The following is a 12,287-nucleotide window of genomic DNA, read 5'->3' on the forward strand; positions in this document are numbered from 1 at the left end:
ACCATTCCTCTGATGTAGCCAACCCCACCATCTTCAGGCTCCCATCTCACCTTATGCCAGCCCTTCACCCCACAGCCCAAATCTTCCCCATTTTATCTGCATCTTAGTAAACTTTGGCTAGAGGTTTGACAAAGACACAGCATACAGCGTGTCTAAAAGAGTCTGGAAGTGGAAGATGGGGAATTACTGGCAAGAGGACAAAGTACAAAAGCAGGATATCCCAGAAAGGACTCATAAAGAAGCAGAGGTTTGCATAGTCACTTTTATGATCTGTTGAAATCCTCTTCCAAACAATTAAAACATGAATCATTGCTTGACTATTATGTATTGGATCAAAACTTTGGTGCTTCTTCCCATAAAAAGAATTAAATGTTTTAACTGGCCCTTGGCAGTTGCTGGTCTCAGCTCCCAGGAAATGGGATAGTTGGCCACTTAGAGTGGATGAAATAAAAGAATGCATTAATTGTAAATATGGTCGAGCATACTGAAAACTTGAATTCAGCAGGAGTCCCAGGAAGGCCATGGATTTCTCATCCTGGACTCCTAAATGACTGCAAAGTGACATTTGCAGAGAGCAGGACAGAACATTTCATAAAGATAGTAAAACAGCATTAAAATATGGTCTGGTTCAAAAATTAGCATTTTGATTGTTAATTTTCATCTGTTACATGTGAATGGAATATTGTTCTTAATGTTGCAAATGAGGGTAACAGTCAGTAGCTATATAACAATGTAAGACTAAACTAAGGCCAATTCACTTAAACATTCTTTATAGCACAGGGGATGAAGTGTCTCTGTATTTGCAAAAGCTTTCTCCTCTCCCTGATCTGCTTCAAAAGCAACACCATGGTCAAAATACCTCTCCTGGTTAATTACTCTCTACTGGGATAAGGGATAGACACCATCAGTAGAAATCTGGCTGACACCTTCCTGTTAGAGTACCCATCAGTTAATCCCAGGGGGAAGCTGACATTCCTCTAAGCTCATTAGTGGTTTAACACCAAAATTATGACAACCTTAGATCCAGGGTTTTAAAAATACGGCATTTTTTTTTTTTTACTTTTTGGGAAAAAAAGTAAAACATACAATAATTCCCCTCGCTACCAGTTCTTTTTTCTGCATGTTGATTTACCTGGGATTGTCCAGTCAACAACTTAAATTACATTTCTGCAAGCAGTGGGTATACAACAAGAGCAGCTTTGCTCCTTAGGGTATAAAAACATGACAAAGCACCAAGCTGCCCTGCAAAATGAGGCCTCAGTTGTCAAGAATCCCTTTTTCCTTGCTTGTACAGCATCATGTACAAGTATGGGTCCCTTTTTTCATCTAGAGGGCATCGAATCAGTGACAACAAGGGCTTGAAAGAGGATGACATATCATTTTGATTCTCACAGCCTCTGACTCCTCTGTTCGAACTGCAAACATTAGTGCTTTTAGCTCCAGAGGTTCCTAACATGTTGGTCAAAGAACGGTCACACTTAACACTCATTTCTGCTAATTGATGGGCCTATTAAGACCTGCTTTATAGCCGTGCAGCTATTCAGAGAACAGGCCTTGAGTCACTGCTTATAGTTTACAAAAAAACCCCATTGAGCTCATTATTCCAATAAACCAAAAGTGTTTGTCCCAGAAGATTTTAAACAATCTGCATCCTGCCAAAGAGATCATGGTCACCATCATGTTCCATCATAGTCTTTTAAGAGAAATCAGGAATTCTTTGTTAGAAGAACTGGATATGCTCAAATCTGTCCATTCCACTCTGGACTTCTCTGTTCATGGAGATTCAGTGAGGGCTGATCGACACCTCACAGTCTGAGTAAGCATATGAGTAGCCTGCTTCTCCAACTAGCCCCCTTATTTTGCTGACCCAAGAGCCCCGTCTATACTCATTCTTATTGAAAAATGGTATTAACATTTTCCTAATATTTTGTGATAGGCAACAGATCAAAACTGCATTGTAAATCCTAAAGCAAGCTTAATTTCTGATTTACATTTTTTTTACAAAATTCAAGATCCAGAAACTCTTAGGGTTATCCATTGTAGTTATCGGGCTTCAACAACGCTGCTGGCAGAATTAAGCAGAAGCTGACAGTAGTTCTTAATTTCATCCATCCAAATGTAATTATTTTGGACATAAAGCACTGCTATTCTACCAGGCTTCATATATAGAGTGCCATTTTGATCTAGTGGTTAAGGCACCAGCTAGAAACAGGGAAGGTTTGAGTTCTAATCCTGACTTAGCCATGAAAGCCACCCAGGTGGCCTCGGGCCAGTCCCCCCTCCTCTCTCTCAGCCCAACTTACCACACAGGGTTGTTGTTATGGGGAAAAGAGAAGGAAGTAGGAGTATTAGATATGTTCAACGCCTTAAGTTGTTTATAAAAAATAATAAAGGTGGGAGATAGAGATAAAATCCATAGAACACACAATCAGGTTCCTGTTTGACACTTCCAGTTCCGATTCAGCGTGTTGTGCTACTACCCTTTCCCAGTTACTCTGTTCTACAGACAGGAGTGATGCTTGGTAATCATAAGGCACTTCGAACTTCCAAAGCTTTCTACTAATTTTCATAGATTAGATGCTCCACTGTCCAGATGCTTGCAATTTAGAAGACTAGATTAGGATTCCGTGCAATTTGATTCGCAGATCACACTACATCCTTATTTTATGAGACACAATCGACACCATTTGCATGTTTCCACCAAGCCCAAAATGCATAGATTTACCTTGGGTTATGACAATGTGGGAATCCAACCTTTCACCATTACTTTTCTGCAGGTTGATTTTTATTTAGATGTTGTTGGGGGGGGGGTGAGAGGAGAAGATGAAACTCAAAGCAGTTCAGATGTGCCCGTTACGGAATCCTGGGAATCGGAGTTCAAGGGAGTAGCCTTGGGATTGGTAACAGATGCCACTGCCAAGGTCCTTTGGAAGAATCCAAGGCTGTTCCATTTCTGTATGTCAGGAATGCTCAGTTTGATCTATTAACAGATTTAATCGCCTAGTTAACTTACAAGCTACCTCTACATAATGGATAGCAGATTTGAAACATTTGTTTTCATTAACAAGCATTTGCAAAATAAAAAGAAAGGAATTGTAAGTACCAACTCTAAGAAACATCTCCTTGTTTCCTCCCTGTAGGAAAGGTTGCTGTTTTAGAACTATTGTCCACCCAGGCTGCCTTTTCTATTATTAATAGTAGTGGTAATACAGTAGTAGCAGCAGCAGTAGTATGTCAAATAGGTGGTTAGTAAGGCCGTGCCTACTTAAAAAAAATTGTTCAGAAGAAATGCTTTTGGTGTCATTTATATGTAAATATAGCACCTCTCTGCTGTTCATTATAGCAGCTTGATTTTTCTCAGCTTATACCCAAGCTTGAAAAAAAAAGAGAGAGATTGCAGCTTTAAGAATTCGATCATCTTTGACAAATAGATTCCTTAAAGCAACATCACCTTTTTCAAGCTTTGTAGGTTTTATGTTAATTCTCCAAGACTTCCTCACCTTTTCACGTCAAATTAGCCGTCAGACACCTAGTTTACAAACTGTCACTTTAAGGGAACAAACAAAAGGTGATAACTTGCTCATGTTGCTTGAAAAACAAATAGATCTGTCCAGGCTGAATTGGTTATCTTTAGAGTTATATGTGATTTTAAAAAAAACAAAAACTTTTGGTGGTGGTGGGAGAGATGTAGATAGTTCCCAGCAAATATCTAACATTCCTAGATGCTCTAAAAGGAAAAAGAAAGGCAGGGAAGAGGAAGCTCCCTTAAGGCCCAGTTATTAGGGCTCCACAACCTTCAGTAGCTCAAGCCAGCATGGCCAGTAATGATAGGTGCTGGGAGCTATAGTTCACCAACATTTGGAGGGCCACCAACCTGCACCTGTGTTAAACTGCCCAGTTTGATGATACATCGCACCATCAAATACATGCTAAAGAGAGTGCATATCAGTTTGGGCACTAATGCAAAAATCACAATAGAGTACTGTGTGATGGAGAAATGACGGTTTGGAAAGGAGGTCTGAGTTAAAATAGTTTACAAACAACTGAAGTAGGAAAATTAAAACCCACATGTTTTATTCCTGTTTTGTCATACTAGTCAGCACAACAAGGCCTTAAAGGGAAACTCCCATTTTAAAAACCCAGTCAGCATCTCCGAGAGGGCTTGGTCTTTCATTCTGGAATTCTGTCCGAAAGCAAAGATGAAAAGGAGTTGTTTCTGTACTAGCTGGGATTATATTATATTGCTGTTGACCCTACGGCAGCCTCCGTAGGTACGATGCTGTGGAATGCCACTTGGGGCTTAATGCACAGGAATAAATCCTGAAGGGCCGAAGGATTATCCCTGCAGGAACATGTTATGAAAGCAAATCCATTTTCCTCAGTCTCAGCTTCTCGTTCCTTCCCATACCTTCCACATCATTTAGCAGTAAACCTAGAGAGGCAAGGAGGTGGGAGCAAGCATATGGGACTCTAAAAAGGAAAGAATGGAAGAAGAGTTGGTTGGTTGGGTAAGGTCTAGTAGTGACTCTTCCTCCAGTTAATCTTTCCTCCATTCAAATTTGATTTGATGCATTTGTTTGTTTTTGACAACAGTGGCAAAAGTTAACATATGGGCCTGATTTTTTTTTTAAAAATGAAGCTGAGCTCCTGCTTCAAAGAGTATGAAATTAAAGTATTGGTTCTAACTATGTGCTCTTCCCTTCACCCTTTTTAAAGCACATTTCAATACTCTTCTACATTTCACAGGCAAAGAAGTTCATATTACCTCTCTCTCTCTAAATCAAATGAAACTCAGCTGTCATTCCAGTGCAAACTGACAGCAAGCTCAACTTTTGTGCTTGATTAAAGCCAAGTTGAGATGATGTCCAAACTTCAGAAGATGCTTAAATGATGCAAGGAGGTTCGTCGATTGTGCACCCTGTAAAATGCAACATTACAATTGCAAGAAAAATAATTTGCCTTTGGAAGCCGGGTGGAGGGGGAGGAATGTTATTTCAACGCTGAGGTTGCAATGGGCTGCCTGTTTCCTATATCCACCAGTGAACTGCGGATACCATACTTGTATATCTGGTCAGTCTGACTGCAGAGGGTGAAATGACATGGACAGCACATTTGGGCTGAATTACACATCACAGCAGTATTTAACCATCTTTTATTGAATTAAGCATAAGCAGCTGGACTTCATAAGACAAAAGTAGATAAATGACACTGTTATGTATGAGGTGCAAAGCCCACCATTCTGAATGTAGTAATTTTAACTACTAAATGCAGCCCCCGATTTTAGAACTGGAAATATTTTGTCCTGTACATTTTGGACAACCTCTAAAGATAAACATATTTCTAACGAGAGGAAGGTAATTGCTATTATCCCACGATTGTTGCATGTGTAGGCTGCTTAGAGCCTAGAATTGAAGTGGCATAAATAATACAGGGAATTGGGGGGGGGGGAAACCTGATAGAACTGTGCAAATCTTTAAAGGGTGCTACATTTCATCAAAGATTTGACTGAAGTTCCCCTTGGATTAGGGTATGGTTAAATGATGCTGGTTAGATTAATAAAATGAAGCAAAACGTTTGTATCAATACATCCTAATTAATTATACTGAGGTTGATATGAAAATAGATGTATAATTATAAGTTGGGCATGATGGCTTAGTAGTTAAAGATGCTAAGCTTGTCAGTTGGAAAGCTGACAGCCTGGGTCCGAGACCTGAGCACCACGAGACAGGCTGAGCTCCCGTTACTTGCCCCAGCTCCTGCCCACCTAGCAGTTTGAAAGCATGCAAATGGAAGTAGATAAATAGGGACCACTTCAATGGGAAGATAACAGTGTTCCGTGCCCCTTGGTGTAATAGTCATGCCAGCCACATGACCATGGACATTTCTTGAGACAACCCTGGCTCCCCGCAGCTAAGAAACAGAGGTGAGCACTGCCCGCTAGAATCAGACATGACTGGACAGAGGAAACCTTTACCTTTATATAATTATAATTTATAAATATAACTAGTATTTTATAAGGAATATACTAATATCATATTACTATATATCATATCATATTACTATAATATTGATACATTAAACATTTTCCTACTTTATTCCAATATTAAACATTAGAGCTGGTTTCTGAAGCATACTAAAGAGCACAGTTGTTTCGAGGTATATTGGTGACTGAAAACAATCTCCCTTGTTCTTTTGTGTGGCAGTTACCAGGAGTCAACACACTGAAGTTTTGTGTGTAGATACACACAATTTCAAGTCAGTGTGCTGGCTCCTAGCGACTGCCAGTTTTCTTGGCAAGCTCTTTCAGAAGTGGCTTGCCGTTGACTCCTTCCTAGGGCTGAAAAAGAGGGACTAGCCCAGGATCACCCAGCTGGCTTTTGTTCCTAAGGTAGGACTAGAACTCACAGTCTCCTGGTTTCTAGCCCGATACCTTAACCATACTACACCAAACTGGCTTTCTGTTTCTTCTTACTGATCTCATATAGACGAAGCTGCCTGTGGATTTTAGACTTAGGCAAAAGCAGAGTTGCATATTTTTAACAATTATCCCAATGCAGTGCCACTCTCCACTGATTCTCAACAAAGCTACATCGTTATTTCAGTTTCTTCCATAGACACAGCTCCCAAAATATCATTTTGATTTTCAGAAAGGGAGAAAGTTGTGAAGGGTGTTTTTTTAAAAAATTAATACTTAGTCATTCTTTGATTAAGCATGGAAGGAACATATTCACAACCTCCAGAGGCCAGAAGATAGAGCTACTTAACTTGGCTTCTTGAGGACAACCCAAACAATCAAGCAGGAAGTAGACAACACCCATTGCATACCTTGATACAACCTTCAGCAGGATTTATTCTAACCATGATTTGTTAAATAAGCCATAATCTGTGAGATAATAAATATGATCACAGTAGCTAAGTCTATACAACATGCTAGCCAAAACCCAATGAGTATAATTTAGTGTAGACCTGTCATGCTGGGTGGCAAAATTCTGGGCAAATACTAGATGGTAGCAGTTAGTGGTCATCTGGATTTTTGCAGTGCTTGCCATGGTTGTATAAATCCAATGAGGGAATAATGCAAAACATGAAAAAAGGGATAAATGTGTAATAGTGATTAAAAATAACCCTATATACAGAGTGATTTTACAGGTGTGATTTCAATCCACTAATATATGCTAGCTTTCAAAGGGGATTTCTTTTTAAACAATAATTCGGTAGTCCTCTCATTATAAGGAATTTCCATTAATAAAAACATGCTGTTGAGTTTGAAATAAGGAAGGCAAAGCAAAGGGTTACCAATGCATGGTATTCTGAATTAATGATGTCCGGATTTAGGCATTTAAAACAACCAAAGATGATAGGGGAAAAGAATACAATAATTATTTGATAGAAAGAAGGGCAGAAGGTATGTCTATATGTTTTCTTCTCTTTTCATTCTTTTCTTTTTCTTACTTTCTATTTTGATTTGGTTTGGTTTGGTCTTCTTTCACTCTGGTGAAAAATTCTAATACGTACATAAAACAAATGTATTTTGGTTTGAGCTTTTCAACTCGTTTAAAAAAATGTATCTATTGCATTTTCCAAAACCATCCCTTTTCCCACAGCCGTTTTTAAAACATCCTGAACCAATTCTGTTCCTGTCAGGACAATATATACACCGGCTTCATTGCCTTCTGGAATAAATAAAGTTTCTGATTTTAAACACCTCCACCTCCCCAGCCCACCTCCCCAGAAAAAAAAGTAAAAGAAGAAGAATTTCGAGACTGTAACTCTCCCATAAGAATCTCCTTAGAGAGCAGGCAAGAAAGTGGTGGGGTTCATTGGCCTCACCTCACACATCTGGTTGTGTTTAAAATGCATGTAGCTCATGGGGGAGGAGGATGCGCTGCCTTGCAGATAAGGAGGGGAGGGGGGAGAGGAGGGAAATAAACCTCTCAGTACACTGATAAAGCAGTATGCTGAAGCCAGAGGCCCTGGAAGAACAGATGCATCCCCGAGAAGTAGCAGTCTTTGGAAAATGGACAAACGATTAAAAAAACAAAACAACGTTGGTAGAACCCAAGAATTTTTCCAGATTGCACATGACCAACTTGTGTTTATGACTTTAAGAATAAAAATCTTATGTGTTAATCTTAAAATACAACTGCCAGAAGAAAGAAGCAGGCTGGCCTGATCTGATTTCATGTATTTCAAATGGTTCATTTACTAATGATTCGTCTACATATTTGTCTCCAATATCTGAAGAATTCATGAAAGGCTCAAAAGCAGAGCTTGCTAATTGTATAGTATATATTTATAATGTGTATGCATATATCTGTGGGTATATATGGTATGGAAGGACCATTGGTGGGATTCAAAAAATTTTTTACTACCAGTTCTGTGGGTGTGGCTTGGTGGGCATGGCAGGGGAAGGATACTGTAAAATCTCCAGCCAGAGGTGGTATTTGCCGGTTCTCCAAACTACTCAAAATTTCCGCTCGCGGTTCTCCAGAACTGGTCAGAACCTGCTGAATACCACCTCTGGGAGAGACGTGGTAGCTCAGTGGCTAAGATGCTGAGCTTGTCGATCAGAAAGGTCAACAGTTTGGCAGTTTGAATCCCTAGCACCGCATAACAGAGTGAGCTCCCGTTAATTGTCCCAGCTTCTGCCAATCTAGCAGTTCAAAAGCAATTAAAAATGCAAGTAGAAAAATAGGGATCACCTTTGGTGGGAAGGTAACAGCATTTAGTCATGCCGGCCACATGACCACAGAGTTGTCTTTGGACAGCGCTGGCTCTTTGGCTTTGTAACAGAGGTCAGCACCACCCCCTAGAGCCGGAAGTGACTAGCACGTATGTGCAAGGGGAACCTTTACCTTTACCTATATATGGTATGTCTGTCACATACCCCCTTAAGGGCCATTACAGGTAGTCCTCAACTTGCAAGAGTTTGTTGAGTGACCATTCGAAGTTACAACGGCACTCAAAAAAGTGACATATGACCGTTTTTCATACTTAACAACCGTTGCAGGATTCCCACAGTCACGTGATCAAAATTCAGATGCCTGTCAACTGACTCATATTTATGACGGTTGCAGTGTGCCAGGGTGATGTGATCCCCTTTTGAGACCATCTCACAAGCAAAGTCTATGGGGAAGCCAGATTCACTTCACAACCATGTTACTAACTTAACAACTGCAGCGATTCACTTAACAACTGTGGCAAGTAAAGTTGCAAAATGGGGCAAAACTCACTTAACAAATTTCTCACGTAGCGACAAAAATTTTGGGCTCAATTGTGGTCATAAGTTGAGGACAACCTGTATTAACAGTCCAGCGTGAGTCAAGTCTAGAAGTCATTTCCACTGAATTACATGGGATTGCAGCCAAACGGCATTTGATTTACCACCATTAGTAAACCTGCAACAAAATTCCCTGGTATCTTGGTTTCCGGTTCCACGCGGCTTCGGTGGCAGCAGGAATTCGCGACTGTCCGCGATTCCTGCTGCGCTTGCCGCCAAGGTGCCCCCGATCCTAACGGGTCAGGGGGATATGGCTGCCCTGTAGAGTCAGCCGAAGAGAGAGGGGAGCCGGACAGGGGGTTGGGGGTGTCGCAGACCCCCTCCTCGTCCGGAAAAACCCCTTTTTCCCGAGGTGGTGGAGCGGCGGTCAGTAATGGCCACCATGAAGAAGCCGGCAGCCGGGTAAGATTGTGCTGGAGGAAGCAGGAAAAGTGAAAGTGCTGTCTGAGCTGGGTCAATCAACAACTTTTAAACACCCTGGAAACTGAATCGTTTGAATTGCTAGAAGATACATTGTATCCCTAAGAAGATCGGAAAGCGGCGGAGAAAGCTGTCAAGGGGAAAAAAACCTTTCTTTTTTCTTAACTCTCCCACCCCATAGAAACAGCAGATGAAGATTTGGAAAATTTATCTGAGCACTCAAGGTAAATTATTTTGAAAGTTAAAGCCAAGGGATAAAGGATTCCTGGACATTGGATTTAATAACTTAAGAAATCGGAAAACCCTTATTGGAGGTATGGATTTCTGAATACTTAAAAGAAAATTGTTGTTGTAAGTGGGAAGGGAGAGGGAAAAAAATTGGAGCAGAAGTTGAAAAAGGAGGAGATTGCCTAGAACTTTAAAGAAAGATATATTGTAATTGGATCTCTTTGATTAAACAGTAACCCCAGAAAGAGAAAGAGAAGAAAGAACTTTGGTAACTTTGGAATTCTTTGCAATTATTTTTGATTAAAAATACTTGGGTGGTTGTTTTGAAAAAAGTTTATCTCTTCACGATGGCATCGCTTGTGGATGAACTAAAAATTGAATATAAAAAATATAAAAAAGAAAAACAAGATGGAAAAGATACTTTGGGCACTCTATTTCAATTTCTAGAAATGGCGGTATGCACTTATGAAAAGTTGACTACGCAGCAGGACGACTGGGACAAAGAAGAAGAAGAAGCCATCTTTGATGAACAATGGGTTCTTTTTGGGGGGGAGGAGAAAGAGGAAAAGAAAAAGGGGATTTTAAAGTTTGAAAAAACAACCAAAAAAGAGAAAAATGAGATGAAAGGTGGATAGAAGGTTAGAAAACAACAGAAAGGGAGTAAGAAAAGGGAGGAGAAGAGACAAGGGGGTAAAAAGGGTAAGGAGAAGAATAAGCAAGAGAGAAAGGAGGGGATGAGAAGCCTTAATGGTGGGAAGCAAGACTTAAAGAAACAAAGCTTATTTAGAGACAATGGGTAAATCTAATTGAAAAAGGGATTCTGGAAGGTACATAAGATTGTGTTTTTATATCTGTATTTAGAGTAAAATGCTTAAGATATAAATGAGTATTAATATATATGATTAGCTTTTTAATGATATGGATAGTGGTTATATATGATTTTATTTAGTTATTGTTATGTTTTTACTCCTCTCATAAAATTTATTGTGTAACTTTAGAATGTACTAAACAGAATCCCAATATAAATTAAGTGTTATATTAAGTAATTTTAAGCTAGGGGAATGAGTCAAAGGCGTCACTCCAATCAGTGTACAGGAGAAGTATATTAAAAGAGAAAAGATGAATGGATAGATGGAAATAGAACAGACAAAGAATGATAAGTATTATGAATTGAATTGAGATAAGATAAATAAAACAAAATTAAGAAAGATAAAAGAGGGATGAAGCTATATAGAAAGTTGAAAATGGTAATAAGATATGGAACGATATATAAAGTGAATATGATTTTTGAACTTGTGTCTGTGCGAAGAGTTTTTAGCCCGGGATCAAACAGCCTTCAGAAAAGATGTTTTATGTTTGTTTTTTGTTTTTATGTTTTATGTTTTGTATGTTTGTGTATTGTTTATGAAAGGCAATAAAACTTTAATTAGCAAGAAATATAATTTGGATATTAGAATGAAAAGGAGAAGTTGGGATAAGATACGAAGTTGAATAGATAACGTAAATATCTATATTACAATTTGGAACTATTTTGTACGTTCTATTGGTTTTCTTGGAAAGGATTTTTTTATGTTATTATGCCTTGATTGTGTATTGTTTTTGTAAAACTAATAAAATTTGTTGGGGGAAAAAAAAATCCCTGGTATCTTCAGGTGCGAAGAAACAAGCTAGGACTATCAAAGTGCTGGGACTGCATGCCGTAAATGTTCAGGATGGAGCATTGGAATCCCCAGCAGTTTTTACGGATGAGCTCTTTGGGTTTCTAACAGAGTGCTAGGACTATCAAATCTGGGCAGCAAACATCCAGACAACCAGGATAGTTCTCCAGGTAGTTGCAGAAACACCCATGGGCGTTTAAATAAGGATTTATGTGGGCCCTGAATGGGCCACGTGAGGGAAAGTTAGGAATGCACACTGCCTGCCTTTGCCCAAACTGAACCAAGAGAGAGAATTATGGAGAAGCATGCAAAGAATCCTTCTTCATTAATGGGCAGAGTGTGTTAATTAAGGGGATGGTCCTTGACCCCTACAAAAGCATTCTGCTTAAGCTAATTCGTTAACCTAACAATTATTAAGTGAGTGGATTCAACAATTAGTGATCCACATAGTGCACACATGGACACCCCCCACACACACACACTTAGAGTTAAGGATGCTTGCAGGGTCAAGTGCCATGGTGTTTATAAGTGGGTATTTAATCTTCAACCATTTGCAACAGAAGAATCAGTAACCTCTTGTGTCAGTACCCCTGTCCTCTGAATTACTGTCCTTATAAAGCTACAATGAGGGGGTTGAACTACAAATACAAATAGGTCGAAAATGGGAAGAGTCAAGGAACAGAATTTATAGATTAAGGATT

General features: G+C 39.4%; 1 long non-coding RNA gene across 1 annotated transcript; it reads left to right on the forward strand.

Moving 5' to 3' along the window:
• The first annotated feature begins 9,956 nt into the window (after positions 1-9,956).
• On the forward strand, positions 9,957-10,444 carry LOC148132254 (uncharacterized). Its single transcript, XR_015747775.1, has 2 exons — positions 9,957-10,014; positions 10,376-10,444. It is a non-coding gene; the product is annotated as an uncharacterized LOC148132254 (long non-coding RNA).
• Positions 10,445-12,287: the final 1,843 nt, after the last annotated feature.

This window comes from Notechis scutatus, chromosome 2 (assembly GCF_049901735.1).
Source record: "Notechis scutatus isolate UNSWTSFEM ecotype Mainland chromosome 2, rNotScu1.2, whole genome shotgun sequence".
Taxonomy (NCBI): Eukaryota; Metazoa; Chordata; class Lepidosauria; order Squamata; family Elapidae; genus Notechis; species Notechis scutatus.